This window comes from Mesoplodon densirostris, chromosome 5 (genome assembly GCF_025265405.1).
Source record: "Mesoplodon densirostris isolate mMesDen1 chromosome 5, mMesDen1 primary haplotype, whole genome shotgun sequence".
Taxonomy (NCBI): Eukaryota; Metazoa; Chordata; class Mammalia; order Artiodactyla; family Ziphiidae; genus Mesoplodon; species Mesoplodon densirostris.
The window spans coordinates 97,635,176-97,650,596 of record NC_082665.1 but is presented as its reverse complement, the minus strand read 5'-3'; the positions used below and the strand labels follow the sequence as shown (position 1 = coordinate 97,650,596).

Here is a 15,421-nt window from a genome sequence, read left to right as displayed (position 1 = left end):
ACAGTGGGAAGCAGCCGCAGAGAACAGGGAGATCAGCTCGGTGCTTTGTGACTGCCTGGAGGGGAGGGATAGGGAGGGTGGGAGGGAGGGAGATGCATGAGGGAGGGGATGTGGGAACAGATGTATATGTATGACTGATTCACTTTGTTATAAAGCAGAAACTAATAAAAAAAATGGAAAAAAAGAAAAAAAAAATCTTCTAATGAGCTAAAGTGCAGGACCAGATGGCTTCACAGGTGAATTCTATCAAACATTAAGGGAAGAGCTAACACCTATCCTTCTCAAACTCTTCCAAAATATTGCAGAGGGAGGCACACTCCCAAATTCATTCTATGAGGCCACCATCACCCTGATACCAAAACCAGACAAAGATGTCACAAAGAAAGGAAGCTACAGGCCAATATCATTGATCAACAAAGATGCAAAAATCGTCCACAAAATACTAGCAAACAGAATCCAATAGCACATTAAAAGGATCATACAACATGGTCATGTGGGGTTTGTCCCAGGAATGCAAGGATTCTTCAATACATGCAAATCAAACAATGTGATAAAACATATGAAAAAATTGGAGAACAAACATATGATCATTTCAATAGAAGCAGAAAAAGCTTTTGACAAAATTCAACACCAATTCATGATAAAAACTCTGCAGAAAGTAGGCATAGAGGGAAATTACCTCAACATAATAAAGGCCATATATGACAAACCCAGAGCCAACATCATTCTCAATGGCGAAAAACTGAAACCATTTCCTCTAAGATCAGGAACAAGACAAGGTTGTCCACTCTCAACACTATTATTCAACATAGTTTTGGAAGTTTTAGACATAGAAATCAGAGAAGAAAAATAAATAAAAGGAATCTAAATTGGAAAAGAAGCAATAAAAAGCTATCACTGTTTACAGATGACATGATACTATACATAGAGAATCCTAAAGATGCTACCAGAAAACTACTAGAGCTAATCAATGAATTTGGTAAAGTAACAGGATAAAAAATTAATGAACAGAAATCTCTTGCATTCCTACACACTAATGATGAAAAATCTGTAAGAGAAATTAAGGAAACAATCTCATTTACCATTGCAACAAAAAGAATAAAATACCTTGGAATAAATCTACCTAGGGAGAAAAAAGACCTGTATGCAGAAAATTATAAGACACTGATGAAAGAAATGAAAGTTGATACAAACAGATGGAGAGATATACCATGTTCTTGGAATGGAAGAATCAACATTGTGAAAATGACCATACTACCCAAAGCAGTCTACAGATTCAAGGCAATCCCTATCAAACTACAATGGCGTTTTTCACAGAACCAGAATAAAAAATTTCACAATTTGTATGGAAACACAAAAGACCCCGAATACCCAAATCAATCTTGAGAAAGAAAAAAGGAGCTCGAGGAATCAGGTACCTGACTTCAGACTATACTACACAGCTACAGTAATGAAGACAATATTGTACAGGCACAAAAACACAAATATAGATCAATGTAACAGGATAGAAAGCCCAGGGATAAACCCACGCACATATAGTCACCTTATCTTTGATAAAGAAGGCAAAAATATACAATGGAAGAGAGACAGACTCTTCAATAAGTGGTGCTGGGAAAACTGGACAGCTACATGGAAAAGAATGAAATTAGAACACTCCCTAACACCATATACAAAAATAAACTCAAAATGGATTAAAGACCTAAATGTAAGGCCAGACACTATAAAATTCTTAGAGGAAAAGATAGGCAGAACACTCTATGACATAAATCACAGCAGGATTCTTTTTGAGTCACCTCCTAGAGTAATGGAAATAAAAACAAAAATAAACAAGTGGGACCTAATGAAACTTCAGAGCTTTTGTACAGCAAAGGAAACCATAAAGAAGATGAAAAGACAACACTCAGAATGGGAGAAAATATTCACAAATGAAGCAACTGACAAAGGATTAATCTCCAATATTTACAAGCAGCTCATGAAACTCAATATCAAAAAACAAACAATCCAATCCAAAAATGGGCAGAAGACCTAAATAGCCATTTCTCCAAAGAAGATATACAGATTGCCAACAAACATACGAAAGGATGCTCAACATCACTAATCATTAGAGAAATACAAATCAAAACTACAAAGAGGTATCACTTCACACTGGTCAGAATGGCCATCATCAAAAAATCTACAAACAATAAATGCTGGAGAGGGTGTGGAGAAAAGGGAACCCTCTTGCACTGTTGGTGGGAATGTAAATTGATACAGCCACTATGGAGAACAGTATGGAAGTTCCTTAAAAAGCTAATAATAGAACTACCATATAACCCAGAAATCCCACTACTGGGCATATACCCTGAGTAAACCATAATTCAAAAAGTCATGTACCACAGTGTTCATTGCAGCTCTATTTACAATAGCCAGGACATGGAAGCGACCTAAGTGCCCATTGACAGATGAATGGATAAAGAAGATGTGGCACATATATACAATGGAATATTATTCAGCCATAAAATGAAATGAAACTGAGTTATTTGTAGTGAGGTGGATGGACCTAGAGTCTGTCATACAGAGTGAAGTAAGTCAGAAAGAGAAAAATAAATACCGTACACTAACATATATATATGGAATCTAAAAAAAAAAAAAATGTTTCTGAAGAACCTCACGGCAGGAGAGGCATAAAGACACAGACATAGAGTATATACTTGAGGACACATGGAGGGAGAAGTGTAAGCTGGGACGAAGTGAGAGAGTGGCATGGACATATATACAATGCCAAATGTAAAATAGATAGCTAGTGGGAAGCAGCTCCATAGCACAGGGAGATCAGCTCTGTGTTTTGTGACCACCTAGAGGGGTGGGATAGGGAGGGTGGGAGGGAGATGCAAGAGGGAGGGGATATGGGGATATATGTGTACGTTTAGCTGATTAACTTTGTTATAAAGCAGAAACTAACACACCATTGTAAAGCAATTATACTCCAATAAAGATGTTAAAAAAAAAGTTAGCTGGACAAAGAGGGTAACATGATTAGCAGAACTGGGTTAAACCAGAGTTTCTTGCTGGGGAAACTAGTAGTACTTGAAGCTGGAAAATTCTTTGTTATACAGGACAATTCTGTACATTCCAGGACATGTAGCATCTACAACCCAAAGGGACTGAATGTCAATATTATCTCTTAGCCCTTTTGACACTCTAAAACATGCTCAAATGTTTCTAAATGCCCCTTAGAGGTATGGTACTTCCATTAGCTGAAGTTGGGCACATTTCTACCCTGAACAAGACTGGAATTCTGTTGCAAATTCAGATATGATGAATGGATACTTGGTAGGCAATCATAATGCCTACAATGAATTCTAAGTTCCCTTTTAGTTTTAATGTATACAGTTCTATGAATATACATTAGTCTTAGACAACATATTTGAGTATAAAAAAATATTTTTCTATTCCAACAGTGCATTCTCACAACTAAAAAGTTCTATAACATTTTTCAATATAAGCAGAAATATTTCTTTTCATTTCAGCACAACATTGTTACACTAACCTAGTGATGTACATTGTAACATTTTCAGATATTTTGCATTTTTGGGGGGAAATCAATGTTTCAATCCATATTGGAGAAAAGGAGAGAAATCAAAAGCTCCAAGCAGAAACTACAAGAGCCAATGGTTATACCAACAATGTCTTAAGTCCATGTTTCATGAGAAAGGTGAGAGTGGAAGAATATGAACTCCTGAACTTACTCTGAATACTGAAATGTTTGCTAGTTCCTTTCCACTGATACTTTTAAGTAAGGTATCTATATTGAATTAAGTGTAATGAAATTAAAATGTTCTTATTTCACATAGTTCTAGTGTAGACTATGGACACATGATAACAGAGGTCCTGTCTTGTTCATATTTTACTGCCAAGCATAGAATGTAGCAAATAATGCTCATTAAAAGTTTATTGAACAAATGAGTTTCTATCTTTGAATTGTACACCTAAGAAACTTGCAGCAATGGAAAAAATACACAATAAAACCCTTTTCTATGTCTTCACAAAATCTTTTGTATCATATTTTTGTGTACTTAAAATTATAAATGTACTCAAATACTGAGCAAATAAGAATAAAATTTCCTTGCTTCTCACCTAAAAGCAATGGTCTCTGGAGCACTTGGGTTTCATAGAGGTTCCTCTAGTTTAGGGGTAGGCCTGTTGGATGATGAACAGAACAAAGAAGATTAATAGGTAGAGCTTGACCTTTTACACCTGCTTTGACTATGTGTTCTATTTTTATATATTTTATTTATTTGTATTCTGGGTAAAATTTTAGCATAAGTTCAACTACTAAAAATAGTTTCAGAACACTGGCCTACAAAATGGACAGGTGTTATGTCATTGTTGCTTCATTCCCAGGTATGGAAAATATCTTCAAAGTCTGCTCAACAAAGTTCACTTTCCAAAAAAGGTTAATCATTGTTCAAGGCAAGTTACCTTGATGATACCCATCAGAAAAGTAGGGACTGGAATTTTTTCTTCATTTGTGTCAATAGCACTGCCCCCTAAAGACAGAAATGCAAATTGCCCTTGAAGTGAAGATATTTTGTTCAATGTTCATATTAAAACTGTGCAGGCTTCCCTGGTGGTGCAGTGGTTGAGTCCACCTGCCGATGCAGGGGATACAGGTTTGTGCCCCAGTCCGGGAGGATCCCACATGCCACGGAGCGGCTAGGCCCGTGAGCCATGGCCGCTGAGCCTGTGCGTCCGGAGCCTGTGCTCCGCAACAGAAGAGGCCACAACAGTGAGGCCGGTGTACCACAAAAAAAACAAAAAAACAAACAAAAAAATAAAACTGTGCAAGGTGCTGGGGAAAGGAATTAATAGGACATGATCTTTTCCCTCAAGGAATTTAGTAGATAGCACATAATAGATATGTAAATATGTCTCTTCTTTTCTTAGAGAACCAGTTCAACCTATGACCCTCATAAGAACAGCCCAACGTAATGCAGACTTCATCCTTTCAGCCATAGCACTTAGACCAAAAGCAGACAACTTATACACATTCAGCCAATTACATTCTCTCTACCTGAAATTTGAAATTAGGCCAGTGATTCTGAGTCAGTGATCTAAGAAGAAGAGATGGGGAAGTGTGCAGCAAAAAAGGGTCCATGCTAGCCACATATAGACTGAAATTATGAAGGAGCAGAGACTGAGGGGCTTACAAAGATAACCAGTTTGCATAATTAAATGAAAGAAATGTGTGAAGAAAGAAACAAGGAGAAAAGAATAAATGTCCCCAAAGACAGAGAGAAGAAACTATATCTTTCCAGTCCACATGAAGCCCAACGATATTACTGACAAATGGATTCTATGCTATTTCCCAGGATCTTTATAATGCACCACCTTTTGATGTAGTTAGTTTGAGTGGGCGTGGCTTCCTCTTTCTTCAGCTAAATGCTTCCTGCTAGAAGTAGGAGACTGGCAGGCAAACTATATACACAACACTCTGTAAACCCCACAAATGTTATTATCATTATCTATGCTATAATGACTTTTGAATTTCCTCTTTATCTTTCATTCTTTATCTTATTCTTTGTATCCTTTGCTTCCTATACCTCTCCCCCTCATTTTACTAATATTCGGCTTTATTTCCTTTCTTAGTTTTTCAATTTTACCCCCCAATTCTGAATAGTGCCTAAGAATTATTACAGTGCTTACAGGCAATTCAAAGACATCATGTCACATCAACCTTTCCAACATAATCCCAATTGTATTGCCAGTAAGAAACAAAATAAAAGTTGTATTAGCTTTAGGGTCATAGATTCTGAATACTAGACTTAGAAAGTTTCTTGTTAGTGAAATAAGAAATAAAACACGAACAATTCATATTCTAAACAATATGTAAGAAAATTTTTTTGGAGCTTATAGATAAAATGTGTTTTAAGAAAGACTCGGGGCTCTGTAGTTTACTTCTTCTAAGTAAAAACATTTGAAAGTTTGACATGAATTAAGAAAGTGAAATGCAATGAGCTCTCCATGTCATAAAACAGCAGGTTTTCATACATTCAAGCTGCTTGGGCTTTGGCATTCTAAATGGACCCAAATTAGACAATAATGATCAAGGCTAAGAAAATCCTGGTGAGTAATTACCAGATGTGAAGACCTGATGGTCAAGGTCATGTTGGATAATTATCGTCTATTGGGTTTTAATCCCCAAGAAATATCATTTACTGAGGCTTCTACTTTGATCACAGACTTAAAGGGAAGCAGAAGCATTGATTTTCATTTATTCTTTTACTGGTTTCTACTTATATCTACATGTTGAATTTCACAAAATGCAGGAATTCACCTATGTCTCTACAAACAGGACACTCAATATCAGTTACTCTATCATCAGATTGAATTAAGAAACAAAATGGAGCAGAGTATGAAAAATATTTAAAAGCTATAATAGGGCTTCCCTGGTGGCGCAGTGGTTGAGAGTCCGCCTGCTGATGCAGGGGACACGGGTTCATGCCCCAGTCCTGGAAGATCTCACATGCTGCGGAGTGGCTGGGCCTGTTAGCCATGGCCTCTGAGCCTGTGTATCTGGAGCTTGTGCTCTGCAATGGGAGAGGCCACAACAGTGAGAGGCCCGTGTACCGCAAAAAAAAAAAAAAAAAAAAAAAAGCTATAATAATATGTACAGCATTTTACATAAGATATAGCATATACATTACCCTCATAAAAACATATGAGATAAAAATAGTCACATTTATTTTGGTGCCTTAGGTGTCAGGAGTACTCAGAATTGTATTTCATTTAATCCTAAAAACATTATTGAGGTGTATACCATTATCTTTATTTTAATGATGTAAAGTTTGAGATGGGAATAGGTTTAGTAACTTGTCTTTAAAGACTCCCAATCTTTCTGTGTTCATGGTATGCTTCGAGTCTCAGTAATTATTCCATGGTGCCAGAGGCTAAAAGACAAAAGTAACAGAGAACATCCAGGATGGCAACATTAGGAGCTCTCAGACCCCCTCTCCAATGAGACAATCATAACAGGTAAAAATTACAGAAAATATGACCGCTTGAAGTTTATGAAAATTGTCCTAAGGGTGTACAGAAAAAAAGGAAATATTTGTTCGAGAAAATCTACTAAATCTCAGTACAAACAGCAAGAGTCTGTCGCTTGAGCCACAACCTGCTTCCTCCCTTTGCTCTCCAGCTTAGTGTGATGCAAACTACACTCCAAGTGGATGGGGTAAAAAATGCAAGGCTCCCTCTCTCCAACTCTCAGAAACAGACTGTGATATCTCTACAGGAGAGCCTGGCTATGAGAATTTCTCATCATCTTCCTCCTCTGTGTTGCAGAGACTAAATTCCACGCAAGTGTGACTGAGAAGACAGGGGTTCACTGTCTCCAACCAGTCCCACTCATAACACAGCTTTTATGACAAACATGACAGGTGAAGAATATTGGAACTCAACATCCATTGATCCAGCTTATTTGTAGGGTAAAATTCCATGCTAGCAAAGACAAGGTGAGAAGATCAAAGGCTACTGTCCTGGGCTTTCCTGGTGGCACAGTGGTTGAGAGTCTGCCTGCCGATGCAGGGGACACGGGTTCGTGCCCCGATCCAGGAAGATCCCGCATGCCGCAGAGTGGCTGGGCCCATGGGCCATGGCTGCTGAGCCTGTGCGTCTGGAGCCTGTGCTCCACAACAGGAGAGGCCACAACAGTGAGAGGCCTGCGTACTGCAAAAAAAAAAAAAAAAAAAAAAAAAAAGGCTACTGTCCTACACAGCATTCTGCTTTTACATCAGGGATGATACTCCAAGAGAAGCAGGCCATATTACCTGTTCCCAGTTCTTGAGTCATTATTCAGAGAGTGTGCCTAGGGAAAGAGCAGATTATAAGATCAGAGATATCTGAAGCTCTCCCAAGGGAAATGACTTTATTTTGAACATAGTGTGGGGAAGTTCAAGCCTAAGGTTACTCTAAAAAGCAATGGATATTTAGTGGCAAGGAAGTAAGAAAAGTCTGGGAGCTTCAAGAGCAATAAACTAAACCATAAGCCGACTAGTTTATTAGAGAGAACGAGGGAAAATGACAGTTAATAAGAGCCTTATCAATATTAGAACCACAGAGACTGGCCTCAAAAACTGTGCTTGCAATTACTGGAGACTAACAGCTGGTTGTGGTACGAACAGAGGCACACAGATTAACAGAGAGATTGGTGAAAAAGAAAGTCAAAGACAGCCCTGCTAAAACCACAGTCATCCTAGGGAAATCACACCAGATGGCAACATGAATCCACAGGAACAAATAATAAGTACAAGATATGTTAAATAAGAAGGTTAATATAACAAACTTCATAAATAAATACTTGCTCTCCTTTCTTCTTCCTGCTTTTGTAAAAGCCACCAAATTATATAAAGTAATAATTATAACAATACATTGTTGGATTTATAAAATACATAGATGTAATATACATACATAAAAATAATAGCATAAAATGCAAGAGAGGAAATACAACTATAAAGGAGCAAGTGTTCTATATCTCACAGAATTAAGCATAAATCTGAAGTAGATTATAATAAATTGAGATAAATATGGTTAAATTCAAGAGAAACCACTAAGAAAATAACTCAAAAAATATAATAAAAAACTCATTCAAGGAATTAAAATGTCACATCAGAAATTATTTGCTTAATGAAAAAATATGAAGTAAGGGAGGAACAGAGGAATAAAAAAAACCATGAGAGTTACATAAAATCAAAAGTAAAGGGCAGATATAGATCCAACTATATCAAAAACTTATAAAAAACATTAAATGTGAATGGATTTGAAACTCAAATCAAAAGACAGAGATTGACAGACTGGATAAAACAAGATCCAACTATATGTTGTCTACAAAAGCCATTTATATTTAAAAATACAAATTATTTGAGAATAAAAGGATGGAAATTATGTATGTATCATGCAAACAACAACCAGAAGAAAGCTGGAGTGGCTATAGTAATATTAGACAGCACAGATTTTAAAACAAAAAAAAATGTTACTAGAGACAAAGAAGGACATTTTATTTTAATAAAAGGGTCAAACTATCAAGAAAATACAATATAAAAAGTATATATGTGCCTTAAAACAGAATCCCCAAAAATACAAAGTAAAATCTGACAGGATAAAGGAAGAAATAGACAATAATACTTGGAAACTTCACATTCTATAATGCACAGAACAACCAGCAGGAGTTCAATAGGGAAACAGAAGACTGAATGACAAACTAGACCTAATACATCTATAGGATAATTCACCAAACAACAGCAGAACACACATTCTTCTTAAGAATATTTTCTAGAATTGACCATATACTAGACCATTAAACAAGCCTCAATAAATTTAAATGATTAAAACCATACAAAGTATGTTCTCCAACTACAATGGAATGAAACTAGAAATCAGTAACAGAAAAAAATTTGGAAAATTCACAAATGTGTGGAAATTGAACAATACCCTCCTAACTAAACAATGGCTTAAAGATGAAATCACAAGAAAAATAGAAAATAGCTTGAGATAAATGAAAATTAAAATGAAGATGTAATATACCAAAACTTATGGGATGTTGCTAATGCAGTACTTAAGTGGTAATTTATAATCTTAAACACCTATATTAGCGAAGAAGAAAGATTACAAATAAATAACCTAAACTTCCACTCCAAGAACTTAGAAAAAGAAGTACAAACTAAATATACCTGATTGCTACTTGTGTGTCTTCTTTGGAGAAATGTCTACTCAACTGTTTTGCTCACTTTTCAGTCAGGTTTTAGAGTTGTTGCTATTGAGTTGAAGGAGTTCCTTATATATTTTGGATATTAACCCCTAATTAGATATATAGTTTGCAAATGTTTTCTCCCATTCTAGACGTTGCCTTTTCACTGTTAATTATATTCTTTGCTATGCAGAAGATTTTTAGTTTGACATAGTCACACTTTTCTGTTTTTCCTTCTTTGTCTGTGCTTTTGACATCATATTCAATAAGTCATTACCAAGACCATTTTCATGAAGCATTTCCCCTATGTTTTCCTCAAAGAGTTTTATATGTCCATGTCTTACAGTTAAGTATTTAATCCATTTGGGGTTGATTTTTGTGTATGGTATAAAATAAGGATCTGAATTCATTCTTTTGCATGTGTATATTCAGTTTTCCCCAACACCATTTGTTGAAGAGACTATCCTTTCCCCATTGTTTATTCTTGGGACCATTGTTGAAGATCAGTTGACCATATAATTCAGGAGTTTATTTAGAGGCTTTCTATTCTGTCACATTGCTGTATATGTCTGTCTTTATGTCAGTACCTAGCTGTTTTAGTTACTGTAGCTTTGTAATGTATTTTGAAATCAGTGTGATGCCTCCACTTTGTTCTTTCTCAAGATTGGTTTGGCTATTTGAGGTCCTTTGTGGTTTCATATACATTTTAGGATTGCTTTTCTATTTCTGTCTTAAAACATGCCACTGGGAGTTTGATAGGTATTGCATTGATTGCTCAATATCACTAATCATCAGGGAAATGCAAATCAAAACCACAATGAGATATCATCTCATATCTTAGGATAGCTATTATTAAAAAACAGTAATAAATAACAAGTGTTGGTGAAGATCTGAAGAAAACAAAAGCCTTGTATACTCTTGATGGGAATGTAGAATGATGAAGTCATTATGGAAAACAATATGGAGTCTCTTCAAAAAATTAAAAACAGAAATGCCATGTGATTCAGCAATCCCACTTTAGGATATTTATCCAAAAGAATTGAAATTAATATCTCAAAGAGCTATTTGCATTCCCATGTGAATTGCAGCATTATTCACAATAGCCAAGATAATAGAAAACAACTAAATGTCCATCAGTGGAGGAATGGACAAAGAAAAGGTGTATATACACACAATGGAATATTATTCAGCCTTAAGAAAAGGTGGAAATCATGCTATATGCAACAATATAGATGAACCTTGAAGACATTATGCCAAGTGAAATAAGCCAGTCACTGAAGGAAACATATTGCATGATTCCACTTACATGAGTTATATAAAAAAGTCAAACACATAGAAGCAAAGTGTAGAATTGTGGTTTCCAGGGACCGGGGTAAGGAGGAAATGGTGAGCTGTTACTCAGTAGATATAAAGTTTCACTTATACAAGATTATTAAGTTCTGGAGATCTACAACATACCATTGGGCCTGTAGTTAACAATACTGTCTTGTACCGTCAAAATATCTTAAGAGAGTAGATCTCATGTTAAGTGTTCTTACCACAATAAAAAATATATATAAGAAGAAATAAATGAGTTCAAAAATGAAGCATATAAGATCAATATTAAAAATCAATAATATTTCTATACATTAGCAGTGAACAATCCAAAAATGGAACTAAGAAACAATTACATTTACAACATAACTTGACTAATAAAATACTTAGAAATAAATTTAACAAAAATAGTACAAACTTTTTCTGTGAAAACTACAAAAATCTATTGAAAGAAATTAAATAAGATCTAAATAAATGGGAAGACAGCCCATATTCATGAGTTGAAACTCTTAATATTATTGAGCCATTATGCCTCTGATTGATTTACAGATTCAATGTAATTCCTATCAAAATTGCAGCTGACTTCTTTGCAAAAATGGCCAAGCTGATCCTAAATTCATATGAAAATTTAAGGGACCCAGAATAAACAAAACAATCTTGAAAAAGATGAACAAAGATGGAGGATTCACACTTCCTGAGTTCAGAACTTACTACAAAGTTACAGACTTTGTCTATAAATCAAGCCTGCATGGTACTGGTATAAGGACAAATATGGAGGTCAATGGAATAGAATTGGAAATACAGAAATAAACCCTCACAGTTTTAGTCTATTGATTTTAACAAGGGAGCCAAGACAATTCAATAAGGAAGGAAAATTCATTTCAACAAATGGTGTTGGTGAAACAGGACATTCATATGCAAAAAAATAAATCTGAATCCCTTCCTCATACCATACTCAACTCAAAGTTGTATCATAGACTTAAATGTAAGAGTTTAAACAATGAAACACTTAGAAAATATAGGAGAAATTTTCCATGACCTCAGGATTAGGGAAAGCATTCTTAAATATGATACCAAAAGACAAACTGCATATATTTGACTTCATTAAATTAAAAAAAATTGTGTTTTAATAGATACCATCAAGAAAATGAAAATAGACCAGACAACATAGGAGAAAATATTTGCAAATCATACGTCTAATAAGGGACTTGTGTTCAGATTATATATAAGTATCCAAACCCTTACAATTAAATAATAATAAGACAATCCAATTAAGAAATGGGTAAAGGATCTGAATATATACTTCTCTGAATACATACAAATTTCCAATAAGCACATTAAGAGATCATTAACCATTAGAGACATGTGAATTAAAGCCAAGATGAGATACCACTTTATACCTACTAGGGTGGCTCTAACCAAAGAAATATATAACAATGAGTGTTGGTGAGGATGTGGAGAAACTGGAACACTGATACACTGCTGGTGAGAATACAAAATGATGCAATATTTTGGAAAACAACCTGGCAGTTTCTCAAATAAGTAAATATAGAGTCATGGCTCATTAATTTCACTCTATATACTCAAAAAAAATAAAAATATATGTTCACACAAAAATTGGTACACAAATGTTCATAGCAGCTTCACTCCATGGAATAAAATGGAAATACTCCAAATGCTCATCAGATTATGAATGGATAAATTAAATGTACCTAACAATAATAGAATATAATTCAGGAATAAAATATAATGAAATAGTGATACACACTACAACATGAATGAACCTAGAAAACGTTATGTTAAGTGAAAGAAGCTAGTCACAAAAGACAACATATTAAAAGATTCAATTTAGATGGAAAATCCAGAATAGGCAAATCTATAGAGACATAAAGTAGATTAGTAATTGCTGGAAGCTGGGGAGAAATGAAGAATGACTGATAGTGGATATGGCATTTCTTCAAGAGATGATGAGAATTGTCTAAAATCAATTTTGGTGATGATTGCACAAATCCGTGAATATAGTAAAAACTAATAATTGTATACCTTAAATGAGAAAATTGTATGGCATGTGAATTATATTTCATTATATATAATGAAATATGTAACAGTTCCATATTTTAAGTAATTAGATCCAAACTACTTAATAAGTATTTATATCCTAATAAACGTTTTTTATTCATTTATTTATTTTTATTTTTATTTTTTTTATTAGTCTCTGCTTTATAACAAAGTGAATCAGTCATACATATACATCTGTTCCCACATCCCTTCCCTCATGCATCTCCCTCCCTCCCACCCTCCCCATCCCACCCCTCCAGGCGGTCACAAAGCACCAAGCTGATCTCTCTGTGCTCTGCGGCTGCTTCCCACTATCTATCTACCTTATATTTGGTAGTGTGTATATGTCCATGCCTCTCTTTTGTTTTGTCACAGCTTACCCTTCCCCCTCCCCATATCCTCAAGTCCATTCTCAAGTAGGTCTGTGTCTTTATTCCTGTTTTACCCCTAGGTTTTTCATGACATTTTTTTAAAATTCCATATATATGTGTTAGCATACGGTATTTGTCTTTCTCTTTCTGACTTACTTCACTCTGTATGACAGACTCTAGGTCTATCCAACTCATTACAAATAGCTCAGTTTCGTTTCTTTTTATGGCTGAGTAATATTCCTTTGTATATATGTGCCACATCTTCTTTATCCATTCATCCGATGATGGACACTTAGGTTGTTTCCAGCTCCGGGCTATTGTGAATAGAGCTGCAATGAACATTTTGGTACATGTCTCTTTTTGAATTATGGTTTTCTCAGGGTATATGCCTAGTACTGGGATTGCTGGGTCATATGGTAGTTCTATTTGTAGTTTTTTAAGGAACCTCCCTACTGTTCTCCATAGTGGCTGTACCAATTCACATTCCCACCAGTAGTGCAAGAGTGTTCCCTTTTCTCCACACCCTCTCCAGCATTTATTGTTTCTAGATTTCTTGATGATGGCCATTCTGACTGGTGTGAAGTGATACCTCATTGTAGTTTTGATTTGCATTTCTCTAATGATTAATGATGTTGAGCATTCTTTCATATGTTTGTTGGCAGTCTGTATATCTTCTTTGGAGAAATGCCTATTTAAGTCTTCTGCCCATTTTTGGATTGGGTTGTTTGTTTTTTTGCTATTGAGCTGCATGAGCTGCTTATAAATTTTGGAGATTAATCCTTTGTCAGTTGCTTCATTTGCAAATATATTCTCCCATTCTGAGGGTTGTCTTTTGGTCTTGTTTATGGTTTCCTTTGCTGTGCAAAAGCTTTGAAGTTTCATTAGGTCCCATTTATTTATTTTTGTTTTTATTTCCATATCTCTAGGAGGTGGGTCCAAAAGGATCTTGCTGTGATTTATGTCATAGAGTGTTCTGCCTATGTTTTCCTCTAAGACTTTGATAGTTTCTGGCCTTACATTTAGGTCTTTAATCCATTTTGAGCTTATTTTTTGTGTATGGTGTTAGGGAATGATCTAATCTCATACTTTTACATGTCCCTGTCCAGTTTTCCCAGCACAACTTATTGAAGAGGCTGACCTTTCTCCACTGTACATTCCTGCCTCCTTTATCAAAGATAACTTGACCATATGTGCGTGGGTTTATCTCTGGGCTTTCTATCCTGTTCCATTGATCTATCTTTCTGTTTTTGTGCCAGTACCACACTGTCTTGATTACTGTAGCTTTGTAGTATAGTCTGAAGTCAGGGAGCCTGATTCCTCCAGCTCCATTTTTCGTTCTCAAGATTGCTTTGGCTATTCGGGGTCTTTTGTTTTTCCAAACAAATTTTGAAATTTTTTGTTCTAGTTCTGTGAAAAATGCCAGTGGTAGTTTGATAGGGATTGCATTGAATCTGTAGATTGCTTTGGGTAGTAGAGTCATTTTCACAATATTAATTCTTCCAATCCAGGAGCATGGTATATCTCTCCATCTATTTGTATCATCTTTAATTTCTTTCATCAGTGTCTTATAATTGTCTGCATACAGGTCTTTTGTCTCCTTAGGTAGGTTTATTCCTAGATATTTTATTCTTTTTGTTGCAATAGTAAATGGGAGTGTTTTCTTGATTTCATTTTCAGATTTTTCATCATTAGTGTACAGGAATGCCAGAGATTTCTGTGCATTAATTTTGTATCCTGCTACTTTACCAAATTCACTGATTAGCTCTAGTAGTTTTCTGGTAGCATCTTTAGGATTCTTTATGTATAGTATCATGTCATCTGCAAACAGTGACAGCTTTATTTCTTCTTTTCCAATTTGGATTCCTTTTATTTCCTTTTCTTCTCTGATTGCTGTGGCTAAAACTTCCAAAACTAAGTTGAATAAGAGTGGTGAGAGTGGGCAGCCTTGTCTTAT

General features: G+C 35.3%; 1 protein-coding gene across 7 annotated transcripts in view; it reads right to left on the bottom strand.

The window, feature by feature from the left end:
* NAALADL2 (N-acetylated alpha-linked acidic dipeptidase like 2) overlaps positions 1 to 15,421 on the bottom strand; it is a 1,531,400-nt gene that overhangs the window by 1,231,484 nt on the left and 284,495 nt on the right. For 6 of the 7 annotated variants that reach the window (XM_060100049.1, XM_060100047.1, XM_060100046.1 and 3 more), the window contains one exon: positions 4,117 to 4,179. The exons of the other annotated variant lie outside the window; for it this stretch is intronic. The gene's annotated coding sequence lies outside the window, so the exon portion shown is untranslated. The remainder of the gene's footprint in view (positions 1 to 4,116; positions 4,180 to 15,421) is intronic. 7 annotated transcript variants of the gene reach the window in all.